Here is a 12,684-nt window from a genome sequence, read left to right on the forward strand (position 1 = left end):
ACGGCTAATCATCTGTCGGTTCTCGATCATGTTGGAATAGGATCCATTGATCCTTTTGCGTCTGTCACTACGCCCAACACTCGCGAGTTTGAAGCTCATCACAGTCATCCCTTCCCAGATCCTACTCGGAATACCACAGACAAGGTTTAGACTTTCTGGATCTCAAGAATGGCCGCCAATAATTCTAGCCTATACCATGAAGGCTCTAATCTTAGATTAGATTAGAAACCCAAGAGATACACATTCAAGCTTGTTTGCATGTAGAACGGAAGTGGTTGTCATGCACGCGTTCATAGGTGAGAATGGTGATGAGGGTCACATAATCATCACATTCATCATGTTCTTGTGTGCGAATGAATATCTTGGAGAAGAAATAGGCTTGAGTTGAATAGAAAAACAATAGTACTTTGCATTAATTCATGAGGAACAGCAGAGCTCCACACCTTAATCTATGGGGTGTAGAAACTCCACCATTGAAAATACATAAGAACAAAAGATCTAGGCGTGGCCATGAGGCCAGCCTCCCAAAAGCGTCTAAGATAGCATAAGGCTAATCAAGGATGAAAATACAATAGCAAAAGGTCCTATTTATAGAGAACTAGTAGCCTAGGGTTTACAGAAATAGGTAATTAATGCAGAGATCCATTTTCGGGCCCACTTAGTGTGTGTTTGGGCTGAGCATTGAAGCTTTCACATGTAGAGACTTTTCTTGGAGTTAAACGCCAGCTTTTGTGCCAGTTTGGGCGTTTAACTCCAGCTTTTGTGCCAGTTCTGGCGTTTTGACGCTAGAATTTTTATGCTGACTTGGAACACCAGTTTGGGCCATCAAATCTCGGGCAAAGTATGGACTATTATATATTGCTGGAAAGCCCAGGATGTCTACTTTCCAACGCAATTGAGAGCTCGCCAATTGGCCTTCTGTAGCTTCAGAAAATTCACTTCGAGTTCAGGGAGGTCAGAATCCAACAGCATCTACAGTGCTTTTTCAGCCTCTGAATCAGATTTTTGCTCAGGTCCCTGAATTTCAGCCAGAAAATATCTGAAATCATAGAAAAACTCACAAACTCATAGTAAAGTCCAGAAATTTTATTTTTATTTAAAAACTAATAAAAATATAAAAAAAAGGTAACTAAAATATACTAAAAACAATGCCAAAAAGTGTATAAATTATCCGCTCATCACTCCCTTATCAAACACAAGTAAGGGATGCTGAGTTGAGAAGAGGATGAAGAAATCCTAGGGTACTATTCATCTTCATCTTCTTTGTATCATAACTTTTGATCCGGAGCTCCGTTTGGCATGCAATTTACGGTCATGCATTTGTCTCGTCAAGCTCTTCAACTCTATCCAAACAAAGTGATAAGAATCTCGAAACCCATGTTCTAGTTCTCTGCTATATACAATCTTGCATTTTGGGTTTAGTTATTGAGAAAATTTGATAATTTTGGTTGTTTAGGTGATATGTTGCATTGAATAATTGTTAGGTTTTGCACCAATCTACAGTGGGTGACGTAAGAAAACTCTATATCCTTGCAGTTTGTCATATATGTGAACCCTAATTTTAATTTTTGGTAATTTGAATGAACTGGCTTGAATTCTTGTTGATTGGAGTTGATTTGGTGGATTGGAGTATTTGGATTAAGCTTGGTGGCTGAGTTTAATGTTTCAAGCTTGGGAGAAATCAGCCAATGTATGGTTTCGGTTTTCTTTAGTTAATATGTAATATTGCGTGAGACTTAGGCTAGTTGCCTTAAGATAGGTTGAATTTGTATAAATGATTGAATTGTTATTGAGGATTGTAAATGTGTATGATATGTGAATGTTGAAATGGAGATTGAATGAGTTTGTATGATGGAGGTTGAGGTGATGATATGGAATGTATAGTAATTTATGATTTTTATGATGATAAAGATTGGTGATGATTATTGATGAGTATTGAATGATAAATAATGGTGTTGATGAGAATCGATGGAAATTGAGGATTATTGATGTGATATTATGTTGAATTTGAAATTTGTTGAATGAATTGCTAAGATGAGGAATGAATGATTTAGGGGTTGGAATGCTTGAGAAATGATTGAGAGGTGTGTGGTATTGATTTTGGGTGTTTTGGTATGGTAAAAATGTGTGTTTTGGTTTGTGAGTTTTGAAAATTAAAGGAGTTAGCATAACTTGGTAAAAATAAAATTTTCACCAACTTTAGTGGACATAACATGGCCCTAGGAGTTTGGAATACAATGAACTTTATTTCAAATTGAAGATAGTTGAGAGATTTAAAATGGTATAAAGATGAGGAAAATTGGAGTTTTGTAGAGAAAGTTATGAACCTCTAAAGTTATATATAAAAAACTAAACTCTGTAATTTTGCAGAAAACCAGAAATTCTGCTTTGTGTGGCCATGCACACTATCGTGCGCACGAACAGATCAGAGCGTGTGTTGAGACTCGTGCGTATGCACGAAGGGGTGTGCACACGCATACCCTGGAAATTTTACAAGTTGTGCGCATGAACATTGTGTGCTTACGCACACGCTGGGGAAGTCATTCTGGTGCGTGCATACGCACAGTATGATGCGGATGCATGATGTCCTATTTTTGCACTAAAATCCTACTTTAAACTGTTTGGCCTTCTCGGTAAACTTGTAAACCTCCATAACCCCTGTTTAAGATTTTCTAGCTAGTATTTAGGCTTTGGGACAAGGGAGAGTACTATGAGAGGACTTAATTAGACATATTTTCTATCATGAGACTAGAGACGGTGACTTAGGCTTGGAAAGTTCTGTGGATGGAATAACTAGAGCAAATTGGCAGAATGTTGCATTGATAATGAATTGAGAGAAATGAAAGATTGAGGTTGTTGAATTTGATGAGAATGACGGTGATCGCTAAACTTAATATATATTCTGATATGTTATGATTTGTAAGTCGCTATGCACCCAGCAAGGATGGTGGTTAATCCCGCTTATCGAGGTTGCGGCCCCAACGTAAGGATGGTGGTAAATCCCGCTTACGTTGAGATGTAAGGTCTGAGGCAGTGTTTTTCGCTTGCATCCTTTCTGGTCACAAGAATGTGCTCAGGCATTATATCTCATAAGAGTGTGCTAGGGCACTATATCCCATGGCGCAATACATAAAGACAACATCCCGAGGGGAGGTGTCAGGTTGGCAGTTGAACCGATAAGTGATATCATGGTCAATAGGACAGGCATTCATCATATGCATTCTTATGTGTTTATTAGCTTTGTTTACTTGCATTGTGCCAACTTGTATAATATGTTTAATTGCTAATTGGATTACTTACGGTATATGCTATTAGTTGTATTTTACTTGCTTGCAATTAATTGTGCATTCTGCTGTGATTAAGGAGGTTCGGTAGGCGGTGGCGATGAGATCACATGGAGGATAGGTTGGCAAAAGCTGTGGGACAGCGGTATTCTGTAGAATAGAAAATCCTTAAGTTAGATAACCCTTTATGGTTTAAAATTTCATTATAAGTTGATTTTTTTATATATCGGTTTGAAGTTCTAGGATTGCCTTTGGCTTCCCATAACCTTATATCTTATCTATTGAGCACTGTTACTGTACTGAGAACCCCTAGTTCTCATACCATATGTTGTTGTTATTTTTCAGATACAGGTCGTCCCACCTCGGTGAGTTGGCAGATGGTGATAAAGTGGAGGATGGCTCAACTTTACTTTCATTTTATTTTGTTGTTGTCTCTCACATTTGTAAAGTCTATGCCTTAGAGGCTTTAATAATGAAAACATTGAGAGACATGATGTATTTGTTTTATCAAAAACTCTGTTGTATCTTATTGATCTAGTCGGCCTAAATTCCAGGGGCTGCGGCTATTAATTTTTTTAATATTTTAAAAAATTTATGACGTGATAATTGATAATGAATAAAAAAATTTATATTTTTTATGCAGTTATACAAATTATATATACCAATATATAAAGCCAATACCAGAGTTTGGTGTCCAATTTTTATAGACACTATTTACCCTCAAATAATTCATTTTATAAATCAAATTTATGGACAAAATAGTAACAATACATTTTCAGATTTTTAATTAAAAAAAAAAGTCACTAACCCACGAAAGAGTTAGTTAACTACTGCAATCGTGAGTAAATTAAATAACTGCTCCACTTATAAATATTCCTCACCTCACTGTTGTCGATATTTTTTCTGCATCTTGCTCTCTTTTGGTTCTGACATGCATTTATTAAGAAAGGGAGTTGATACAATTTTTATGCCAACTCCATTGCCGTATCTATATTCTACCTTTTAAAAAATACAAGAATAGAAACACACGATAATGGAACTGGTCCAAATAATAAACGTCATGATAATATAAGTGGGTGATATTTTATATTTATGGTTTATTTTATTTTTGAGTACTCATTTCTAATTTTTAAAAGAAAATTTAAAAGACAAGTACTCTTTATCTTATTCCATTTTTACATCTAAAGTTTGTATTTTTTTTGTATAACTGTAGATCGAGTGTTCAATATCTAAACAAGTTTTTTATATTATCCAGTTTCAAACAATATATAAAGGGAATATTACAATTTGATCTCCAAATTTTGAAGAAATCATCTCTCTTCAAATAATTCATTTCACAAAATAAATTTAATAGATAAAATAGTAACAATAATTTTTTTAATATTTTATCTTCATCGTATAATATATAATATTTATTCAAAGAATCTTTCGTAATGAATAAATTTAAAGATATGTTATTGCACACTACTATGTATAAAATGCCTAATAACAAATAAGATTATGAATTTCATAATAAATAATTAAAATAGATAATTAACAAATAAAAAATTTAAAAATAGACAATACATTCATAATACTAATAATAGTAATTGTAATAAAGTTAATTATTTTATATTTTATATTTTTAATTATTATATGTAAAAAAATTATTTATTTATTTACCTATAAATATATTCTATATTTATTAAAATTTATCAATTTTTTTTATATTGTTTAATACGTATTATTAAAGTCTATGTTTATTAAAGTCGATTAATACTTTTATTTATATATTAATATGTATCTATAACAATATATAAAGTCAATGCCAATGAGTTATAGCTCAAATAGCATAGACTCCCCATACTTAATTAAGAGGTTGCAGGTTCGAGTCACATATCTTTCCAAATTTTAAGCCAATGAGTTATAGCTCAAATGGTATAGTCTCCCCATACTCAATTAAGAGGTTGCGGGTTCGAGTCTCCTATCTTTGGTAAATATATATATATAAAGTCAATACGAAGAATTGACCATAACTTTAGTTTCTATTATTCTATTAAAGTTTTATTTGTAATTTTTCAGAAAAATCTACTAATTTTGTTCTTCATACACACTTTTATGTGTTTCTCTTACTATCGGCCTTCTCTTTTTTCAACACCCTTAATTGCATCGCCTCCTTCATCTTCCATTGCCTTTATCCACCGTTGCAAATTTCATCATTTGATTTCACGCATAACTTCCACTTACATTTTTCCTTCTCTTTAGTTTACTTATTTAATTTATATTTTTAGTCATTCTTTTATCCTTTTAATTCATTCCCAATTTTTTACGTAAAAAATAGTTCTGTCTTTTTTTTCTTATCAATTTGATGTAAAAAAAATCATTTTTTTTATCTTATCAATTTGATGTAGAAAGAAAATATTTTTTTTATCTGATATGTGTTCTTATTTTTTGTTTACATGTCTTTACCTATCAATGATAGAAAGAAGAAGTTTCATAAATATTTTGTTAACTTATTATTTTTAGATTGCTTTGCAATAATATTTTTTTTAAGTTTTTAAATTATTAATTATATAGAGTATTATATTTGAAATTTGAGTATATAAATATTTCTTCTGAAATAAAATGAAATTATTAATTTTGTCTATCACATTATCATTTATCTTAAGGAGTGGCTAATTTATTTAATTGGCATGTATAAAGGGCGCAAGAAAGTTCACACCTATCAAAGGTTTGTTAAAAATATTAACATGTAAATTTCCTGAACTATCTAAACTATTAATTATGTAGAGTATTGAATTTGACATTTAATTATAAAGAGTACTAGAATTGACATTTATTAATTTTTTAAATTATTACAAAAAAATTATTAATTAATTTAATATTATTTGTCTGTCATATGATTGGCATATAAAAGATGTAAAAAAAAATTATACCTACTAATAGTAGAGTGAAAAACCTCCACGTATATTTTGTTATTTTTTTCTTTATTTTTAATATGTTTTATATAAAAAAATATTATTTTTTATTGATTATTAGATTGACATATAATACCATAAATATAGTAAGATAAGAAATTTGTTAATTGATTTTGTTAATCTCTTTTTTATTTTTAATCTATTTTATATTAGATAATATTATTTTTATTAATTATTAGATTGACATATAACATTTAAACGTGTTAAGACTGTGTTATATATTTTTTGTTATTTCAACTTTTATGATTATTTTCTTCTCTTTATTTTTCTATGTCATAGGCCATGTAAGTTTTAATTTATTATTTATCTTATATATATTCTATCTATTTTAAAAACTATTTTATTTTTTTAGGTTCTCTAATTTGTTTTATTGTATTTTTCTTTTACTTTGAAAATTTTATGGTCTGAAGATAATAGGTTTAAAAATTTATTAATGAATAACTACTAGAAAAAATATTACATAAATAATAGAAATAAGTTGATAATATACAAACTAATTTAGAGAGAGAGATAAAAACTTAACAAAAGAAAGATATAGATTTTCACCTTTTGTTATATGGTAAATTGATTATATATAATATAATAAATGGTACATGTTCTCAATATAAGAACATGGGATTTAATATGACGACCCTTTCATTAAAATATTTATTTTTGTACTTAATAAAAAACCTAATATCATTTAACTTTAATTTTTAACTTTCAAGATACATGAAAGATAATTTAAAAGATACTTATTATATAAGAAGTTAAAAATATTCTAAATTTAAAAAATTATTTAATAACAAAATTAAGTTTGTTCAAAATCGTAGGGAGAATTGTCATTGGAATAATTGAATCTACAACATATGGTTTACATATATTTGATGTTCAATATTTATTTTTTAAAAAAATTACACGTACGTAAAAGTGTACTCATTAATTAAATTTATACTAATACAATATACAATATATAATGGACTATACCAATATATAATAGATTATACCAATGTACCAATGTATAATGAGAATATGAAAATTTGATATCCAATTTTTTCTTATTATTTTACCCCATTTTGTACCAATGTATAATGAGAATATGAAAATTTGGTATCCAATTTTTTCTTACTATTTTTTTAATCAAGGAAAGAATTTATCCCACGATAGAGTACCAAACTGATTCACCATCATCCCACTACGTATTTTAAAAATGAAAAAAAAAACCTACTACATACTTATTTTAAAAACTAACTCACTTTGAATAAAAACTGTTCCACCTTCAATCATACTTAACATAATTAAATTACTCCTTCTTTTTCAATCTTGGTCTCACAAGAGTTTTTCTTCTTTGCATATCATTATTATCTTTCTGACAAATAGAAATGGAAACTTCACGAAATCAACAGCCATGTCAACGTCGACCCACTTGGACAGATTATGCTAGGCGAAGAAGAACGAAGAACAAAGACAACAATACTGAGTTAGAAGACGTGCAAGTTATCAGGAAATGATTCGACAAGAAAAACAAATTGCCATCCCAACTGATACAACTCCAATTCCAAACACTGGTGGAAGTACCTGGTTAACTACAAATATAGGGGGTGGCCAGATTGACTACAATTAGACAAATGGCCAGAGATACCACCTATCATCAATTTGCTATAGGTAACATGATAACTAAATTTAAATTTTTTTGTTATGAATTAATTTAGTTCTTAATAATTATATTTTACTTTTCAAAAAATACAGAAATGGAAGCACATGAGAATAAAACTGCCACAGGTAACAGAAATCAAAATAACATACACAAAATTAAACAAATTAATATTACTATACATGGTTTAGTATCCAAAATATATATCACGAAATTATACATATACTACAAGGTCTTTCTTAATCAAACAACACGTCAATCATATATCAATTTATAAAGTTAACATTAAAAATTTGGTATCCAACTTTTTCAGACATCATTCATCCTTAAAAATAATTTAAAAAAAATTTAATGAGCTATCTATACCAATATATAATGGGAATACACATGTTTAGTATCACATTCTTTTTTTCTCTTTTTTTAGGATGCAAGAAGTTATTGACAAGGAGATGTATGATGAATTACGAAGGATTTTTTCCAAGTACACAATCTTTATATTCTCTTAAATTTTTTATTAAAATACTCTTATAGTTTGATATTTAAAAACGAAATTTATAAACATATTCATTTCTTCTGTCCTTCCACTATTTGTAGGAAAATGAATGCCTCTTCAGATTCAGAATCATATTTTTGCCTACCACTTAAAAAAGAAGAAGACAAACATAAATACCCATGATATTTAGGCAAAAATAATCTTTTGTAAATAACTAACATGCATTTGGGTTTATAGATATACTATTTTTAAATTTTAAACTAGGATAATATTTTTGCCATTATTTCTTGAACTATACCTTTTTCTATAATATATATATGTGTGCTTTTATAATTTAGCATTTTAATAAAGGTTTTTTTTATAATAATTTTAGTCTCACCAAAATATCATATAAATAATGCTATGTTAATTTTAAAATGATGAAAAAAAATACTTATTTGACAAATTTAAAGGGTAAAGGATATATTAACACCAATACTAAAATATAATATAAATAAGATCATGTCAATATTAAAATTAAAAAAAGATCATCTAATAAATTTAAAGAATGAATAATATATTTTAAAAATAAAATTAATTTCTTCAGAATAATAGAAGAGCGGCTGAACAGGCATGTAAGTGCTTGTTGAGGCGCTAGTATATATATATATATATAACTTGTTCATCTTATATTAACTACCTTGTGTATCCTGGAGCTGTTTACAAGGTTTTATGTATTATGTTTTGTTCCTTTCGTGCCTATGCGGTTTAGTTATCGTGTGTGAATGTTTTGCGCCTTGTATCTCTGTTTATGTGTCTTTGATCTTTTATTCATTAGGCTTCTAGTTTTAATATTTCATGATTGTATATTATTGTATGGAGCTTTAGAACTGTCGTGATGCTTTGTCATCCTTTGCTTTATGGCTAGAGGTAAGGCTTAACGTGATAGAGTGTTACATTTGTGTTATGTTTTCTTGATTTTTTTTAGTCTCGATAGTATTTTATGTTGTGCTTTTTGTGACTTATATGATCTTGTTTCCGAGTCTTTTTACTCTGGTTAGATCTTTAGAGCATTTGATTACTAGAAAAAAATGTACAAAAAATTAGTAATTAATAAAATACATGATAAAATATAATGAATTAAATAACATAGATTTTTAATAGGCAGATAACCATTTTTATGCACATATACTTTTTCACTTTGTGTTGAGAATTTATGATTAACAGTACTTATTAGTTAATAATTCGATTTTATTCTTCTTCCTTGGTAAAAGCAGGGTTTCTACGGTCAAAGAAGGGGCAAGGATCATCTTCATCATCGTCACCAACTACATCAAACGAATCAGTCTCCCCTAAAGCAGCACATTTTGTTGTCAAACGTACGCATTACTTGATTAGCAATAACAATCAAAGTTTGTGTGATTTGTTTTCGAATATTAACAAATATTACACATGCATACAATACCTGAAAAGAAGCACTGTCTTCCATCTGCATACAACCGTTTCATGAAGTAAGTCAAAAAAGAAAAAGATTCAGTGTGTTTGTTTCGTCTTTTACTATGTGGAGATCGATATATATAGATCCAGAAATTACCTTAACAGATCCATCAACTTTGAAGTAAAACTGGGTTTCATGTTTGTTTGATTTGATTTGATCTATGCAAATGTCAGAAAGGAGATTCAGCGCATTAAAGCAGCGAACCTTGAGATCCCACATCGAGAAGCTTTTAGTGCTGCAGAAAAAAATGTCTCTCTCTTTTCCATTTCGTTCTTTCTTTCTTTCTTTTTTTTAGTTTAGGGCTTTAGCCACATGTAGGGTTAGTACTACCACCACCACTGCACATGCTTTATTCATAGTTTTAGATAATGTTACATGTACTCTTTTTTTATTCATCTTTAATTTTTGGTACTGAAATTGATATTAGTAAAATCGAGAGAAGATTAAAAAAAGTATATAAAAGATGCATGCACTCAAAATAGTGTAAACATCATTCTTCTTTAGGTTTTTGATGAGTTGGATGATACTTTTTCCCTTTATATTTACAGGAGAATATGCGACAGCAAGAGCTGCATCAGCTACTATACTGGAACGATCATGGTACAAATCTCCTTTTTTTATATTTATTGTAACACCCTTGCTATCAGAATGTCTCGCTTCCGGCTGTGCCACCCTGATAACTTGGATATTACGACGACTTTAAACATTTTTAATACTAAGATAGGAGCCTGTTTAAATTTAAAACCGTATAATCTTTCTAAAAGGGACTTTTTAGTTGAAAGTATAAATACGTACATGTAGACCAGACACAATACTTACAAATTATATATATATATACATAATATTAATTTACAAGCATTACATATCACAATTCCTATCCCTCTTACAAAATTTGTAAAGATAAAGGCGAGGAAAACATAATATCTAAAACAATACAAAATATCGGGTAAACAGAAAATGAAATAAACTTTTCATGACTTCTTCGTCCATGTCCTAAAAAGGAAAAACCTGTAGGGAAGTGAGAACATCGTTCTCGTTGGTTCTCACTATAGGGTTAGAGAATTGCTATAATAAGATACGTAAATTAAAACTGTTTTCAAGGTACAATGATCGTTGGTCGCCTTATGTATCTTTTCAAAAACCAAAGGTTTACATTCAGAAATCCAAAATCCTTTTTAAAAGAGAAATCTATTAATTCTTTAAATTCCAAAACTTTTTCCTATTATATAAAATATTAAAAGTTTTTCTAGATAGTATGAATGACCAACCTGTTCCAAGCATAGGTTTATTTAGTCTATGCTGAACCAGTTTGATTTTTCATACTTTACTAAACCACAAACACAAACCAATCATGGTCTCTAGCCCATCACATAATCAATCACGATCCCAGGCCCAAACAACTCAATCAACATTCAATTCATCAAATTCCAACCAATTTCAGTCACAAACACAAGTAAAGAGGTTCAAACACAATCAAAGTAGTAACATCAAGTATAGCAATTTGCAGTTAAACATAATTATTCACATAGGCAAACCAATTACATTATGCACACCCAAACAATGTCACATAGATGCATATGATGAATGCCTGTCCTATTGGTTGTGATATCACATTTTCGGTTCAACTTCCAACCCGACACATCCCCATGGGAATGTTGCCTTTCGGTCATGAATATAAATGGGAAACCCCAGGGATATCATGCCCGGCACACGGTCTAGGGATATAGTGTCCGACACACTCTTGTGATTCTGAAAGGATGTAAGCGGGATACTATGCCTCAGTCCTCACATTAGCCAAGGATATAGTGCTCGCAAACTGTCCAGGGATATAGTGCCCGGCACATTGTCCAGGGATATAGTACCCAGCACATTGCCCAAGGATATAGTACCTGGCACACTCTTGCGACTCACATATCGCTTCTCAATCAAAACCAAACTCATCTTTGTCCCAATTTCAAAATCATTCTGGGCCCACTTTCTTTTAAAAATCAAAACGTATTCAGTTCACATCTCGCCAAGAGTCACCTTTCCTTAAATCAATTTTGTTTAAAACCATACCACTTTTGGTAACATTCTCTGAAAACTTCAAACAACTTCAAAATTGTATCAATTATAAAATTCATAGAAAAGACTAAAAAATCCTTCACTCTTAAATCCATTCGTTTAACCACTTTAAAGTCAAGAGTCGTTAATTAAAAATCCATGACAAGGTCTCAAGACTTTAAGGGAGAATCTACCAAAATCTCAACTTCTTAAATTCACTAAAGATTCTAAAAAAAACATTGTTTTCTTGACTAAATCAATCAAATAAAGTTCCTTATTCAAATCAAAATCCAATCATATAAATTAGAAGTTCCGAACCAATTTTCAAAGCCAAAACAATTTCAATTTCATTATTAAAACCAATTATTTCAACTTGTTCTCAAAACGTCACAAAACGACATCATTCAATCAAAGTCCAATTTCTTGTAAATTCATTAAAGTTCCTCTAAACAAAATCCTGAATTTCAACTCAAAACATAAGCCCTTTTAATATTTAAAATCGATATTAGAACATAATACTTTTCTTAAGTAATTTAAAATCGTAAAGTAATTCTTTTCTAAATAAATAGAACTCGTGACACATATTTTTCTTAAATAAATTAAATTTGAAACATAACTATTTTCTTAAGTAATTTGAATAATACAATTTCTTAAATCCAAACTTTTCTAAATACACTTCAAACAAAGTCTCAGATTCTATGGAAATTTCAACAGTAACTCTCCTAAAACTTGGACTTTGCCACCCTTTTCGGGTCCCAACCAAACCATTACGCAACACTTTCCAATGAGTTCAAAAC

General features: G+C 30.1%; 1 pseudogene; it reads right to left on the bottom strand.

Moving 5' to 3' along the window:
- Positions 1-11,785, bottom strand: part of LOC107611056 — a 32,298-nt pseudogene extending 20,513 nt beyond the window's left edge.

The sequence above is a fragment of the Arachis ipaensis genome, chromosome B08, assembly GCF_000816755.2.
Source record: "Arachis ipaensis cultivar K30076 chromosome B08, Araip1.1, whole genome shotgun sequence".
NCBI lineage: Eukaryota > Viridiplantae > Streptophyta > Magnoliopsida > Fabales > Fabaceae > Arachis > Arachis ipaensis.